General features: G+C 49.8%; 1 protein-coding gene and 1 long non-coding RNA gene across 4 annotated transcripts in view; one reads left to right on the top strand and one right to left on the bottom strand.

The window, feature by feature from the left end:
• SLC35F4 (solute carrier family 35 member F4) overlaps nucleotides 1-15702 on the top strand; it is a 151732-nt gene that overhangs the window by 30537 nt on the left and 105493 nt on the right. The gene's annotated exons all lie outside the window — the stretch shown is intronic.
• LOC143830885 (uncharacterized) lies at nucleotides 1529-12316 on the bottom strand. The gene is made up of 3 exons (XR_013228618.1): nucleotides 11983-12316; nucleotides 8531-8657; nucleotides 1529-1656 (listed from the first exon to the last, which is right to left on the bottom strand). It is a non-coding gene; the product is annotated as an uncharacterized LOC143830885 (long non-coding RNA).

Genomic DNA, 15702 nt, shown 5'->3' with positions numbered 1-15702 from the left:
GTCCCCCCCTCCCCCCCCCCGCCGGTTCTCCCTCTGGGACCTATAAAATGCCACGCGAACTGAGGTGTGTTGACCGCACACGAGAAAGAAGAGCAGTGGAATGGCACCTAAATCCAGAGGCTGAGGAACGAATATCTCCCCCCAAAAAAAGTCAGAGGCTGGGAGACTCTTAATCCAGTGGGTAGGGGAAGGACCCCATTTTTCGCCATTGGCTTGCAGCTGGCTTATGGCAGCCCTGTAGAGTTTTCAAGAAAACGGGTGTTCAGAAGTGGTTTGCTGTTGCCTCCCTCTGCATCGCAATCTCGGCATCTCCAGCTAAGGCCCACCTAGCAGGGGTTTTGAAAGACCCTTCAGCAGAGTCCCTGGAGAACTGCTGCCTGCCTGAATAAGGCAATACTGACTGGAATGGACTGAAGGCCTTGAGTCAGTACAAGGTAGCTTTGTGCATTCCAGACTGTCAGGGAAGGGGCCGTGGCTCAGTGGGAGAGACTCTGCTTGGCAGGCAGAAGGTCCCCGGTTCAATTCCAGGCATTTCCAGTTAAAAGGAACCAGGCAGGAGGGGATAGGAAAGACCTTGGCCTGAGACCCTGGCTCAGTGGCAGAGCCTCTGCTTGGCACGCAGAAGGTCCCCGGTTCAATTCCAGGCATTTCCAGTTAAAAGGAACCAGGCAGGAGGGGATAGGAAAGACCTTGGCCTGAGACCCTGGCTCAGTGGAAGAGCCGCTGCTTGGCACGCAGAAGGTCCCCGGTTCAATTCCAGGCATTTCCAGTCGAAAAGGACCAAGCGGGAGATGTTGGGAAAGAGTGGTCTTGTTAGACCAGTGATCTGACTTTGTATAAGCTGCTTCCTGTGTTCATATTTATTTGGCTCAGTGGAAGAGCCTCTGCTTGGCATGCAGAAGGTCCCAGGTTCAATCCCCGGCATCTCCAGTTAAAAGGACCAGGCAGGAGAGGATGGGGAAGACTGACCTGGATAGACCAATGAACTGACTTAGTAGAAGCAGCTTCCTGTGTTCATATTTACTAGGGAGGGACTGTGGCTCAGTGGCAGAGCACCTGTTTGGCACACAGAAGGTCTCTGCTTATCCTTTTGCTGTGTTGCCTTTCCCTCCCCTCTTTTGTCAATAAAAGGGAGAAAGATGCACATTCTGTTTCCCGCGTAGCCTCCGTACAACAGGATGGAGTGAGGTTTCTTAATTGCTCCACAAAGCAGCACAAAGGCTGACATCCCTTTGAAGGGTGCTGCTATTTTGGGTTGGGAGGGCCTGCTTGTTATTTGTGCCGCTGTCTGTCTTTGTCGTTTCGGCTGCAAGGCCTCGGTGGCCACGCCGCTCTTTGGATCTGATTACAGTGAATCGATCGAGGTCTTCCTGGTGGCCTCTGGGACAGGTTGTGTTTTGGCTGGTCTTTCCTCCACCTTGCCGGGCGAAGTTTCAGGGGTGTGGCCAGGGGTGGCAACCTCTGGGGTCCCTGTCCTCCCCAGGCGCCCGCTCGAAATCTCCAAAAGTTTCCCAGCCGCGTTCTGGTAGTCCTAGCTAGCGTTGTGTAGTTGTGAAGAGGACATATGTTAGCCATCTTCAAGTACTCACAGGGCTGCCACATAGAGGGTGGAGCGGAATTGTTTTCTGTTGCCTTGCCTGGAGGGTCGGATCAGAACTAATGGGATGAAATTAATTCAAAACATTTTTGACTAAGCATCCGGAAGAAGTTCCTGACAGTTAGAGCGGTTCCTCAGTTTAACCCCCCCCCATAGGAGAAGCCATGTTGGATCAGGCCAATGGCCTATCCAGTCCAACACTTTGTGTCACGCAGTGACCAAAACCCAGGGACCCTCAAGAGATACCCCAGCGGGGTCAGAACCCCAGAAGCCCTCCCAGTGTGGCCCCCCCAAGCACCAAGAAGACAGCGCGTCCCTGATCCAGACATAACAACATAAGAGAAGCCATACTGGATCGGGACAATGGCCCATCTAGTCCAACACTCTGTGTCACACAGTGGCCAAAAATCTAGGGGCCATCATAACTCTCTCTCTGTCTGGCGTGAATTATCTCACATCCTTATGCTTAACAATGTTTAATTATTGTAGGGCAGGATTAGGGTTTCCACACCTGCCCTGGCAACCAGCAGGAGACTGGGGAAGACAGGGATATGGGAATAGCCATCAGCATCAACATGATTATATGAGAATCCCAGAAACAATGTCACACCTCTCTAGGAATCGGCAGCAACTCTATGATGAAACCATAGAGTTCTGGGCAATTCCTAGAGAGGACTGGAAAAATGTGGAAGTGATATCATACCATAGACCCAGTGGCCATTAAAATTTCCCCTCCCCTTCTGTTATTACTTTGAGTGTTGCGGGAAACAGGAGCAGGAGGTCACCCACCCCCAGAAGGACTGATAACAGGGTGTTGATTTGGTGGGGAGTGTGTGGTGAACCCTAGACTGTCCTAGATCAAGAAGCTGTTGTCACATACCTCACTGCTGAAGGGGTTCAGCTTTTCAGACTAAGAGCCTGGCCGCAGCCTAGGCTGGGTGACTTCAATGAGAGCGACGAAGATGATCTGGGGCCAAGGGACCAAGCCCTATGAAGATAGGTTGAGGGACTTGGGAATGTTCAGCCTGGAGAAAAGGAGGTTGAGAGGGGACATGATAGCCCTCTTTAAGTATTTGAAAGGTTGTCATTTGGAGGTGGGCAGGATGCTGTTTCTGCTGGCTGCAGAGGAGAGGACACGCAGTAATGGGTTTAAACTTCAAGTACAACGATATAGGATAGATATCAGGAAAAAAATTTTTCACAGTCAGAGTAGTTCAGCAGTGTAATAGGCTGCCTAAGGAGGTGGTGAGCTCCCCCTCACTGGCAGTCTTCAAGCAAAGGTTGGATACACACTTTTCTTGGATGCTTCAGGATGCTTTGGGCTGATCCTGCGTTGAGCAGGGGGTTGGACTAGATGGCCTGTATGGCCCCTTCCAACTCTAGGATTCTGTGATTCTGTGATTCTGTTAAGAACAGCAGCCTCTAATCTGATTGTATGATTCTATGAATGTCCCATGTAGACCAGGCTGGCCGGAACAGAATTTATTCTTGGCCATAATAAACTGGGCTGAAGAAAACTCGTCTTTCTAACACTCATTATATTGGAAGTGCAGCAAAATCTGCAGGCCTAATCCAAGCCCAGTTCAGTCCCCACCAGATTCTTTCCCCGGATTCTTTCCGTGGCGTATTGAGAAGTCCAAGTCACCTTGACTGTCGCCATCGCAGTACAGACCAATTAGCTGTCGTAGGAAGAGGATTCTCACTTTGCCGAATGAATTCAAAACAGATGTGCAATTCAGAAAGCACGCTTCTTTCCCTGGGCCCAGAAGGCTCCGAGATGCCGAATGTCCAAGAAGATGGCCACGGATCTTTCACGTTCTGGTTAGGGTCACCATGTTGGGTCTGAAGCTGCAGAACAAAGTTTGAGTCCAGAGGCCCCTTTAAGCCCAACAGAGTAGAGCTCGGGGGTAAGCTTTTGTGTGCCTGCACAAGAATGCTTATCCCTGGATTTAGACTTTGTTGGTCTTCAAGGTGCAACAGGAGCCAGCTTGGTGTTGCGGTTCAGAGCGGCAGCCTGTTCTCTGGAGAACCGGGCTTGATTCCCCACTCCTCCTCCATATGCAGCCAGCTGGGTGACCTTGGGCCAGTCACAGCACTCTTAAAGCTGTTCTGACCGAGCAGGAATATCAGGGCTCTCTCAGCCTCCCCTCCCTGACAGGGTGTCTGTTGTGGGGAGAGGAAAGGGAAGGCTAATATAAGCCCTTTGAGACTCCTTTGGGTAGAGAAAAGCGGCATAGAAGAACCAACTCTTCTTCAGTATTATCAGGGCTCTCTCAGCCTCACCCACCTCACAGGATGTCTGTTGTGGGGAGAAGAAAGGGAAGGCGAATGGAAGCCGCTGTGAGTAGCCTTTGGGTAGAGAAAAGTGGTATATAAGAACCAACTCTTCTTCTTCTTCTTCTTCTTCTTCTTCTTCTTCTTCTTCTTCTTCTTCTTCTTCTTCTTCTTCTTTTCCTTCTTCTCTTGCCTGGCCATCGGGGCCTGGGGTGGGTGTGGACAGGGCTTGTTCAGGCACAGGCGTATCACCCAGCCCAGGATTTACAGGTGGATCTAGGTGCGCCGGCCACCACCGGATGAATCATAGAATCATAGAGTGGGAAGGGGCCATACAGGCCATCTGTGAGAGCTCTGTGAGAACAGCTATAACAGACTGACTGGCCCAAAGCTGCCTGCCTGCGTGCAGAGGAGTGGGGAACCAAACCCTGTTCTCCAGATTAGAGGCTGCTGTTCTTAACAACAGAATCACAGAATCATAGAATCCTAGAGTTGGAAGGGGCCATAGAGGCCATCTAGTCCAACCCCGTGCTCAGTGCAGGATCAGCCCTAAGCATCCTAAAGCATCCAAGAAAAGTGTGTATCCAGCCTTTGCTTGAAGACTGCCAGTGAGTGGGAGCTCACCACCTCCTCAGGCAGCCTATTCCACTGCTGAACTACTCTGTGAAAATATTTTCCTGATATCTAGCCTATATTGTTGTACTTGAAGTTTAAACCCATTACTGCATGTCCTCTCCTCTGCAGCCAACGGAAACAGCATCCTGCCCTCCTCCAAGTGACAACCTTTCAAATACTTAAAGAGGGCTATCATGTCCCCTCTCAATCTCCTTTTCTCCAGGCTGAACATTCCCAAGTCCCTCAACCTATCTTCATTGGGCTTGGTCCCTTTGGTCGAGGCGGCCCAAGGCATACATCCCTTTTCGGATGGGTCGGTGGGTCGTTGGGTAGGCAAAGCCGCACCCAAGGAGTAGATGTCAGTGGCATTTCATCAGATAGGAGGGAGGTGAGCAGAGGGGTGCCGCAGGGCTCAGTACTGGGTCTGGTCCTTTTCAACCTTTTTATCAGTGATCCGGAGGGACTCCTCATTAACTCTGATAGAATTATCTCCTCAATTCTCGCCCAAAATCGAAAGGGACAGAGACTTAACAGGGCCCGGCCCCGGATAATAGGGGTAGACAGCAGCGCGTGCGGCTTCGATCCGTCCGGCACATTTAGCTAAGGTTAAGTGGGCCTAAAAATAATCCCGAATGTGACCGAGTTAAAAATAAAAAAGGGGCCTTTAGCGGAGGGGGGAAGCGAGGACGGGCCGTCGGGGTGGGCTGCGTCCATTCTGCTGAGTCAGGTCGTCCGTCGGGAGCCCGCTGGCCGACCTCATTAAACTTCCAGCTTCCTAACCTCAGCAGACCCTGACGTGAAATCGATGGCAGCTTTGCCTGACTCAGGATCTGCCGGGCAGGTTGCCCGTCCCGTCGTCCCCGCATCTTGCTTTGGGGCCGTTTTGTTTGATTTTCGGGGCTGTTTGCAAAGGCTCGGCTTCCGTTTGCATGCGCTCACCCGCGCATAAAGAGAGTTGATTTCGAGGGTCTTAGGCACCCGTCCGTCAGTCTCCTGGGCTTAATTGATTTTCCTTCCTCGTTCAGTAATTAACTTCTGCAAGGCCCAGTTTGCCAAAATTGAAAGCAGCACAAGGGAATTGGGGCTAGCGCACGGAATTTAGGTGGGTGGCCAACCTCCAGGTGTGACCTGGAGATGCCACGGAATTGAAGCTGTTTTCTAAACTATAAAAAAAAAAAATTCATTCCCCCGGCGAGGGATTCTAGTTTGGGGGAGGCATCATCTGGGCATGGAATTGGGGTCACTGTGGGTGGGCAGGTAGTTGTGACTTTCCTGCATTCTGCAAGGGGTTGGGCTGGATGAACCTGGAGGGCCCTTCTAACTCTAGGATTCTGTGCTTCTATGAAAACGGTTACTTTGGAGGGTGGATTGTGGGGCAGCCTAGGGGTGCCAGCTTCCTTCCTTCCTTCCTTCCTTCCTTCCTTCCTTCCTTCCTTCCTTCCTTCCTTCCTTCCTTCCTTCCTTCCTTCCTTCCTTCCTTCCTTCCTTCCTTCCTTCCAGTATTCTGGAGAGTGTATCTTCCTCCCTCCCTCCCTCCCTCCCTCCCTCCCTCCCTCCCTCCCTCCCTTCCTTCCTTCCTTCCTTCCTTCCTTCCTTCCTTCCTTCCTTCCTTCCTTCCTTCCACTATTCTGGAGAGTGTATCTTCCTTCCTTCCTTCCTTCCTTCCTTCCTTCCTTCCTTCCTTCCTTCCTTCCTTCCTTCCTTCCTTCCTTCCTTCCTTCCTTCCTTCCTTCCTTCCTTCCTTCCTTCCTTCCTTCCTTCCACTATTCTGGAGAGTGTATCTTCCTCCCTCCCTCCCTCCCTCCCTCCCTCCCTCCCTCCCTCCCTCCCTTCCTTCCTTCCTTCCTTCCTTGTATCTTCCTTCCTTCCTTCCTTCCTTCCTTCCTTCCTTCCTTCCTTCCTTCCTTCCACTATTCTGGAGAGTGTATCTCCCTCCCTCCCTCCCTCCCTCCCTCCCTCCCTCCCTCCCTTCCTTCCTTCCTTCCTTCCTTCCTTCCTTCCTTCCTTCCTTCCTTCCTTCCTTCCTTCCTTGTATCTTCCTTCCTTCCTTCCTTCCTTCCTTCCTTCCTTCCTTCCTTCCTTCCTTCCTTCCTTCCTTCCTTCCTTCCTTCCACTATTCTGGAGAGTGTATCTTCCTCCCTCCCTCCCTCCCTCCCTCCCTCCCTCCCTCCCTCCCTCCCTCCCTTCCTTCCTTCCTTCCTTCCTTCCTTCCTTCCTTCCTTCCTTCCTTCCTTCCTTCCTTCCTTCCTTCCTCCCTCCCTCCCTCCCTTCTTTTCTTTTCTTTTCTTTTCTTTTCTTTTCTTTCTACCCACGGCAGTTCTTCACTGGGTTGCACTGACTGAGTCTCTGCCGTCCACAGGACTGGACATTCAGTGAATAATGCAATAGGATTTGGACTGTAGAACCAACCGGAGTCTTAAAAACGTAGCTGACGCAAATCATAAGTGTTCACACAGCCCATTAAATGAAGCAAAAATTATATAGCCAGATCCTGCTTCTGGCTAGCTACATTCGTCAGTTTTGGCCGAAGTCCCCTGTAATTTGTCCAGTTAACTTTCTGAATAATTCTGCTCAGCACTCCCTTATTGCCTGCATATAAAAGACCTCTTGAATAATTCAGTTTTGCATCGTTTGCAGCATGTCAGGAGAGGGAGAGCCTTCCTGATCTATGGAGCTCATTAATAATGCTCAGTGGCAGAGGCTCTGCTTGGCATGCAGAAGGTCCCCAGTTCAATCCCCGGCATCTCCAGTTAGAAGGACCAGGCTAGAGGGGATGCGAAAGACTGACCTGGGTAGACCTGTGATCTGACTTAGTAGAAGCAGCTTCCTGTGTTCATATTGATTAGGAAGGGGCCGTGGCTCAGTGGAAGAGCCTCTGCTTGGCATGCAGAAGGTCCCTGGTTCAATCCCCAGCAACATCTCCAGTTGAAAGGACCAGGCAGGAGGGGATGGGAAAGACTGAGATCTGGGACAGCTGCTGCCAGTCTGAGGAGCCAATAACTTGGAGAGACCTCTGGTCTGATTCCGTCCAAACAGAGGTGACCGGTCCACCGAAGATGCGTAGACGGAAAGTAGTTTTTGAGCTGGTGAGGGCAGAAACTTTATTCAAACAATAATAAGCAGAACGAGTTCCTAGATACAGTCTCGTTTTCGTATAACTTCATCAGTGATACTTTATCAATATTGTATTTCTTTAAAGTTGGTTTCTACAAAGGTTACTGTCAAAATTAGTCTTCAGCAATCAATCTTTTATTTTATATCTTCTCTCACCCCGAAAGAGCCTCAAAGCAGCTTACAGTCGCCTTCCTCTCCCCATAACAGGCACCCTGTGAGGCAGATGGGGCTGAGAGGGCTCTGAGAGAGACTCCTGTGAGAGAACAGCTTTATCAGTGCTGTGACTCACCCAAGGTCACCCAGCTGGCTGCACGTGGAGGGGCGGGAAATCATACCCAGCTCGCCAAATTAGAAGCTGCTGCTTTTAACTGCTACATCAAGCTTAACCACCGCCCCAATTTATGAACGAAACTAAATATACAGCTACGTCCGTGGCGCTAATGTACAAAATATGACATGCCATTTAAGTATGCATTCAAAAGTGCTCAACTATCATTTAAAAAACGCCATCTGCGCGCCAGGACCTATTCGGTATGTTAGATAACGCACCGAATGGGTCCTGGCGCGCAGATGGCATTTTTTAAATGTGCGGAATGGGCCCTGATTCTGCAGATGAGAGGCCTCCGCTCTTAACTGGTCTGACCCAGAGGTATTGCATTCATGTGTCGCAAGATAACAAAAATGTGATTCTGTTGGGCTCTGCCACGTGTGCCACAGTGCCAGGTGCTGAAGAGGCAAACTTGATAAACAAGAGCATCTCGTAAGTTCTGAGTTTTTGTGCCTTCACTGCAGGGTGGGTGGGTGGAGAGGAAAACCCTCATGGGCAGACTGGAGAGCTAGCAGTGCAGCCCTGGGCTGCCTTGGGCGAGGGGGGCCCGCTCCCAGCACCGGTTCCCGGATCAGCCTTCAACTTACCTTTAAGCGTCTTACCTGGATTAAATTTCAATTGATTAAAGTCATCATTCCGTCCTTTTCTGTTTCCAAACATGGCCGACCTTCCAACAAGCATGATATGTAAAAAGTGGCTCTCTCTGCAGATCATAATCTTGTTGCCGGGCTACGGAATTGAAACGTCTGGATTATCTTCAAGGGCAGCCCCACATTAGGTAAATAGAGTAGTCTATTCAGTTTATCGGAGGCTTAGATCGGGTGGGGGTCATGCAGCCTCCAAATGATCAGGTTTTTGATAGGAGAGGACTTTTGACCTTAGACCAGGGGTAGTCAACCTGTGATCCTCCAGATGTTCATGGACTACAATTCCCACGAGCCCCTGCCAGCGGTTGCTGGCAGGGGATCATGGGAATTGTAGTCCATGAACATCTGGAGGATCACAGGTTGACTACCCCTGCCTTAGACCTTTTTTTTTTTTACAAGCAGGAGAAAGCCGAAGGTTCATTTTATTAGTTTTTGACTGATTTGAATAGGATCTAGAATAGAACTTGACTTAACAATACAAAAAAAAATAGTATATTTTGTAGGGCTTGGATAGACACCCCTCTCCAAATAAGTCTCATTACCCCTCCTAAAAACCCTTGAGGGCTTCATCGTTCAAGTTGCAAAGAGGGAAAAAAAATCTATATTTCATTAAAAAAAAATCTCTTTTGGCAATGAAGAAATTTTTAAAATAGAGCTAGCAAAAACACCAGGGGGAAAACAAAAGAAAATTAAGGAAATACAATTTTGTCTGGTTCGCCCGATACGCCTCGTTCATCCTCCCTTTCAGGACAATGGGAGCGAAAATATTCCCATCCAAGATATCGTTGGCAATTTGATAAATGAACGTTTGGAACTGAGCCATGATGAATGGTTCTAATGCACGCGGGTCGCGCGTCGTGCTACAACAGGCCTTCGTCTTTTTCTTGGATATGTGCGCAAGGAATATTTCAGAGAGTCCCCACCCCTGCTGCCACTTTGGGCTGCATCCCAGGGAAGGGTTCCTCCATGGGCAACAGAAACGTAGAAGCTCTCAAATGACTCAGTTGTATCCCTAGTAAAGCCCTACATCAGTGGTCTCTAACCTTTTGATAGGTTAAGAGAGTCAGTTTGGTGTAGTGGTTAGGAGTGCGGACTTCTAATCTGGCATGCCAGGTTCGATTCTGCGCTCCCCTACATGAAGCCAGATGGGTGACCTTGGGCTCGCCATGGCACTGATAAAACTGTTCTGACCGAGCAGTGATATCAGGGCTCTCTCAGCCTCACCCACCTCACAGGGTGTCTGTTGTGGGGAGAGGAAAGGGAAGGCGACTGTAAGCCGCTTTGAGCCTCCTTCGGGTAGGGAAAGTGGCATATAAGAACCAACTCTTCTTCTTCTTCTTCTTCTTCTTCTTCTTCTTCTTCTTCTTCTTCTTCTTCTTCTTCTTCTTCTTCTTCTTCTTCTTCTTCTTCTTCTTCTTCTTCTTCTTTTTATCACCGGGGTCCAGTCAACGCTTGACAATTTTACTGAGGCCCGGAAGGGGGGGGTAGTCTTTTGCTGAGGGACGTCGCCACTGCCTGAGCCCCTGCTCCACTTGCTTTCCCACCACGCCCCTGACTTCCCGCCACCTGCTGGGGGGCGCTGCCAGTAGCATCTGCGCACTGCCATGCCGAGCTCCAGCCATGGCGGCCGCTGGAGAGCACCCAAGGTGAGCCGGTGGCAGAGTGGCAGGGCAGCCCCCGAGGCAGCAGACAGGGAGGAGGGGGAGGAGCAGCGGCCGGTACCGACTGATCGACGGACCGGTCCCGGTCCCCAGACCGGGGGTTGGGGACAACTGCCCTACATGGCTTGAGACCAGGACATCTGAAGGATTCTTGTCTCCTGTATGCTTCTGTCTGGGGATGCAGATTACAAGGAGAGGCCCTCCTGATTGTCCCGTCAACCAAAGCAACTCAAGACACGGCCTTTATATTAGTAGCCCCACAATTCCAGAACAGCTTCCCCCGGAAAGTATCCCCACCTCGTCACATTCAATCTTTGGGAAGCAGCTGAAAACAGTTTTATCTAGGACTGCATTTGACCCATTTGGTTTTTTAATTTATTGACAGTCCTGATCGTGATTTTAAATTGTGGATTTTTATGGTTTCTTTAAAAAGAAGTAATAGCTGTGGTTCTATTCACACTTGATTCCTGCGAGGCAGAAAGGGGGCTGATAAGTGTTTTAAATAAAATAAAGATGCTAAATATCTTGCCTGCGTCCGTGAAATAGCAAAAGATATTTCTTCCCTTGACATTTTAAAAGCAAACCAAAGCAAAGTGTAAAAGCAACACAAAGCAAACTGTAACAATAACAGCATAATAATGCTATCCATTCAATATAAACAATACAAAATGTGTCAATTAAAACCACCACTAAAAACATACAGGCATAAAGAAGAAGAGTTGGTTCTTATATGCTGCTTTTCTCTCCCAGAAGGAGTCTCCAAGCGGCTTACAGTCGTCTTCCCTTCCTCTCCCCACAACAGACACCCTGTGAGGGAGGTGAGGCTGAGAGAGCCCTGAGATTACTGAAGTAGAAGAGTTGGTTCTTATATGCCGCTTTTCTCTACCCAAAGGAGGCTCAAAGCGGCTTCCATTCTCCTTCCCTTTCCTCTCCCCACAACTGACACCCTGTGAGGGAGGGGAGGCTCAGAGAGCCCTGATATTATAGAAAGAGAAGGAAAAGGAGGGAGAAGGAGAAGAAGGAGAAGAAGGAGAAGAAGAAGAAGAAGAAGAAGAGTTGGTTCTTATAGGCCGCTTTTTTTCTGCCCGAAGGAGTCTCAAAGCATACTACATTCACCTTCCCTTTCCTCTCCCCACAACAGACACCCTGTGAGGGAGGTGGGGCTGAGAGAGCCCTGATATTATTGCTCGGTCAGAACATCTCTATCAGTGCTGTGACTAGCCCAAGGTCACCCAGCTGGCTGCACGTGGAGGAGGAGCGGGGAATCAAACCCAGAGGTCCGCACTCCTAACCACTACACCAAGCTGGCTGTAAAAGGCTGTAAAACAACAGTGGTCCAAAACGGCCCTCAGTCTACAAGCAAATATTGGAACAGTGGAAAAGACGGAACCCGGGCAATTAGCACAAAATGTTGCATCCTAAAGCCGGGTCCCTAAACCGGTTCTGCGGCTCATAAACACGCCCTCTCAGTATTCTTGAGAGCTGCCAGGTCTGTGTGAACTTGTTTACATGCAATCTAGGTCACAATCCTCGTTCTATATTTAAATGCCTGCCTTTTAATAAGAACGACGCTCGGCTATCTCCTCTGGGAAATTCTTCCTGCAAGGCACAGTTGGCGATTCCAAGTATCCGAGTCCGGGGAGACTATCTCCCTCCCCAACACCCTTGGATAGAGTCTCGTAGCTGGGTCACAATCCTAATTTGGGTAATGGCTGGGCTTTTCAGCCGCTCCGGCCAAGGGCTCACCTTAAATCGTGCTTTCCCGTCATTTTTCTGCGGAAGCTTATTTCGGAAGAAAAGCCGAGAATATCGTACGGATGGTTTCGGATTTAGTGTCCCGGCGGTTTTGACCTGGAAACATCCCTGTTCTAGTTTTGCAAATCCCTCGAGCACGTGACTTTTCACTCCCCTGTTCTTCCTTCTCTGGATTTCCCCTTAAAACATACGTCGTTCCCCCCGCGTTATTTGGGGGGGTTGGAACATCGGCGTCAGACCTGATATTTGCGTTCGATTGAGAAGTGACACATATTGTGAGAATTATTATTTTGTCGACTGCCGCACAACTTAATCTGCAGCCTAGGGATGCCGCACAAAATCTTTGTGCCAGGGATCTATAGTAGCAACATCAGTGAGCTGCGACTCACAAAATCTTGTCCCTCACCACGACTTTTGTTGGCCTTTATGGTGCTCCCGGACTCTGGCTTTCTAAAACTGCTTCAGACAGCCTAGCACAGATACCCATATTGATCTACGCTGGATCGATGTCTGCTTCTTGAATCTGTTTTCTTCAGATATCGGCAGAAATAAAAAATGGTTCACCAAAGCTCCTTCCCTGCCACAAATTTCTTCATCTCTAAGGCGCCTCTGGATGCCAAAAGAATGAAAACGGAAATTTAATAAACGCTCATCCCCTGCCACAATTTTTGTTAGACTCTCAGGTGATCTGATAGCTCTTTTCAAGTACTTGAAAAGATGTCACAGAGCAGGGGTAGTCAATCAGTGGCAAATGCTGGCAGGGGCTCATGGGAATTGTAGTCCATGGACATCTGGAGGACCACAGGTTGACTACCCCTGACATAGAGGATAGAGCAGAGTTGTTTTCTGTTGCCCCAGAGACTCGGGCCAGAACCATTAATTTCATTTCATTTTCATTTATTTAGATTTTTATACCGCCCTTCCCTACGGCTCTGGGCGGTTTACATAAAACATTTTGAAACATTTACATAGAACACCAATGGGTCGAAATTAATTCAAGGGAATTTCTGGCTAAATATCTGGAAGATATTCCTGACAGAAGGGTTTCTCAGTGGAACAGGCTTCCTCGGGAGGTGGTGGGTTCTCCATCTTTGGAGATCTTTAAACAGAGGATGGAGAGCCATCTGACGGAGAGGCTGATTCTGTGAAGGCTCAAGGGGGTGGCAGGTGACAGTGGATGAGCGAGAGGGTTGGGAGTGTCCTGCACAGTGCAGGGGGTTGGACTAGATGACCCAGGAGGTCCCTTCCAACTCTATGATTCTATGCTTCTATGATTAAGCAGGGCCTTGTGCCCTGAAAACTCTCTATGATTCTATGATTAAATGATTCTAAATTCCGTCTACACAAGAAGTTCATGGCAGAGCGGTTTCTCAGTAGAACAGGCTTCCTCGGGAGGTGGTGGGTTCTCCATCTTTGGAGATTTTTAAACAGAGGCTAAAAGCCTCTTGTGGTGCAGAGTGGTAAGGCAGCAGACATGCACTCTGAAGCTCTGCCCATGAGGCTGGGAGTTCAATCACAGCAGACGGCTCAAGGTTGACTCAGCCTTCCATCCTTCCAAGGTTGGTAAAATGAGTACCCAGCTTGCTGCTGGAGGGTAAGCGGTAATGACTGGGGAAGGCACTGGCAAACCACCCCGTATTGAGTCTGCCATGAAAACGCTGGAGGGCGCCATCCCAAGGGTCAGACATGACCCGGTGCTTGCACAGGGGAGACCTTTACCTTTACCTTTAAGCAGAGGCTGGAGAGCCATGTGATGGAGAGGCTGGTTCTGTGAAGGCTCAAGGGGGTGGCAGGTTACAGTGGGTGAGCGATAGGGATGTGAGTGTCCTGCATAGTGCAGGGGGTTGGACTAGATGACCCAGGAGGTCCCTTCCAACTCTAGGACTCTATGATTCTAAATTCTGTGTAAACCTCTGGAAGAAGTTCCTGACAGTTAGAGTGGTTTCTCAGTGGAAGGTGGTAGGTTCTCCTTCCTTGAAAGGAGGTCTGTCAGAGAGCCATCTGACAGGAATGCTGACTCTGTGGATGTAGGCAGGTTGTGAGTGGGTGGGCAGAAGGGACTGTGTCCGTGCTTGGCTCTTGTGATCCTTTCTTGCATGCCCAGGGAAATGCTAATCCCCACTTTGGGGGCAGGAGGTGAATTCCTTCCAGGCCAGACCGGCCAGTCCCACAACATGAGGAACTGTATTAAAGGGTCGCGGCATTAGGACATTTGAGAACCACTGGTTTCAAACGTCATTCATTTTTGCCTTGTCCCATTTCTCTTTTTTCAGGGTGGCCTATCAACTGAATAAATGAATAAAAGCATAAATAAAGCAATCCAGGCACAGTCCTCTGTGCACGTTCTAAGACGCGAAATAATTGTTTTACTCCCCCCCCCCCAAAAAAAATCCCCCAGTACCTATTAAAATAACCTCAGAGACCGTTTTCTGCTGTCCATTCGGTCCAGGAAGTCTAGCCCGCACGTAGGATTCTAGACAAAAACAGCACAGCGTTAATTGAAATGCACGAGGACGAAAAAAGGGACATTCAGCATTTTAGGAAAAAAGTAAATATTGAAGGCAAAACTTTAACGTCTCCACGTATTAATCATCTGTAGGGGAAGGGTTCTCCCGCTCTTCTCTTCCTTGGAGTCAGTAGCCAGCCATCACCCCAACAAGAAGGGGGTGTCTCAGCAGAGGAATGCCTGCTGCCAACTTGGCAAAACCCCTTTCTCATCCATTACACTTTGGACTGGCAGGCTGCCACGTGGAGGTCGGGCTGCTCTTTTGGCAGGCTTCTGGGGGCTCCTGGCACCAGCAGAGGGTTTCAGTCAATAAATGACTTTTGCATTTGCCACTCAGGAGGGAGGGTGCCAACTTACTTTCCCTGGCAGAGCTCTTAAAATACCGCAACAGGCAGAAGTACTTCAGGTGTTGGTTTTTTCCGGGATGTGTGTCAAGATTCTGTCAAACTCCCAATAAGCAATCAAGCTCGTTGAAAGAAATCTCTTTATAGAATAATAGAGTGGGAAGGGGCCGTATAGGCCATCTAGTCCACCCCCTGCTCAGTGCAGGATCAGCCTCAAGCATCCAGGAGAAGGATCTGTCCAGCCGCTGCTTGAAGACGGCCAGTGAGGGGGAGCTCCCCACCTCCTTAGGCATCCCCTTTCACTGCTGAACTGGACTCACAGAATCCTAGAGTGGGAAGGGGCCATGCAGGCCATCTAGTCCACCCCCTGCTCAGTGCAGGATCAGCCTCAAGCATCCAGGAGAAGGATCTGTCCAGCCTCTGCTTGAAGACCCCCAGTGAGGGGGAGCTCCCCACCTCCTTAGGCAGCCCCTTTCACTGCTGAACTCGACTCCTAGAATCCTAGAGTGGGAAGGGGCCATAAAGGCCATCTAGTCCCACCCCCTGCTCAGTGCAGGATCAGCCTCAAGCATCCAGGAGAAGGATCTGTCCAGCCGCTGCTTGAAGACGGCCAGTGAGGGGGAGCTCCCCACCTCCTTAGGCAGCCCCTTTCACTGCTGAACTCGACTCCTAGAATCCTAGAGTGGGAAGGGGCCATAAAGGCCATCTAGTCCCACCCCCTGCTCAGTGCAGGATCAGCCTCAAGCATCCAGGAGAAGTATCTGTCCAGCCTCTGCTTGAAGACCCCCAGTGAGGGGGAGCCCCCTCACCTCCTTAGGCAGCCCCTTTCACTGCTGAACTAGACTCCTAGACTCCTAGAGT

This window comes from Paroedura picta, chromosome 2, assembly GCF_049243985.1.
Source record: "Paroedura picta isolate Pp20150507F chromosome 2, Ppicta_v3.0, whole genome shotgun sequence".
NCBI classification, from domain to species: domain Eukaryota; kingdom Metazoa; phylum Chordata; class Lepidosauria; order Squamata; family Gekkonidae; genus Paroedura; species Paroedura picta.
This window is presented reverse-complemented; position numbering and strand designations above follow the sequence as displayed.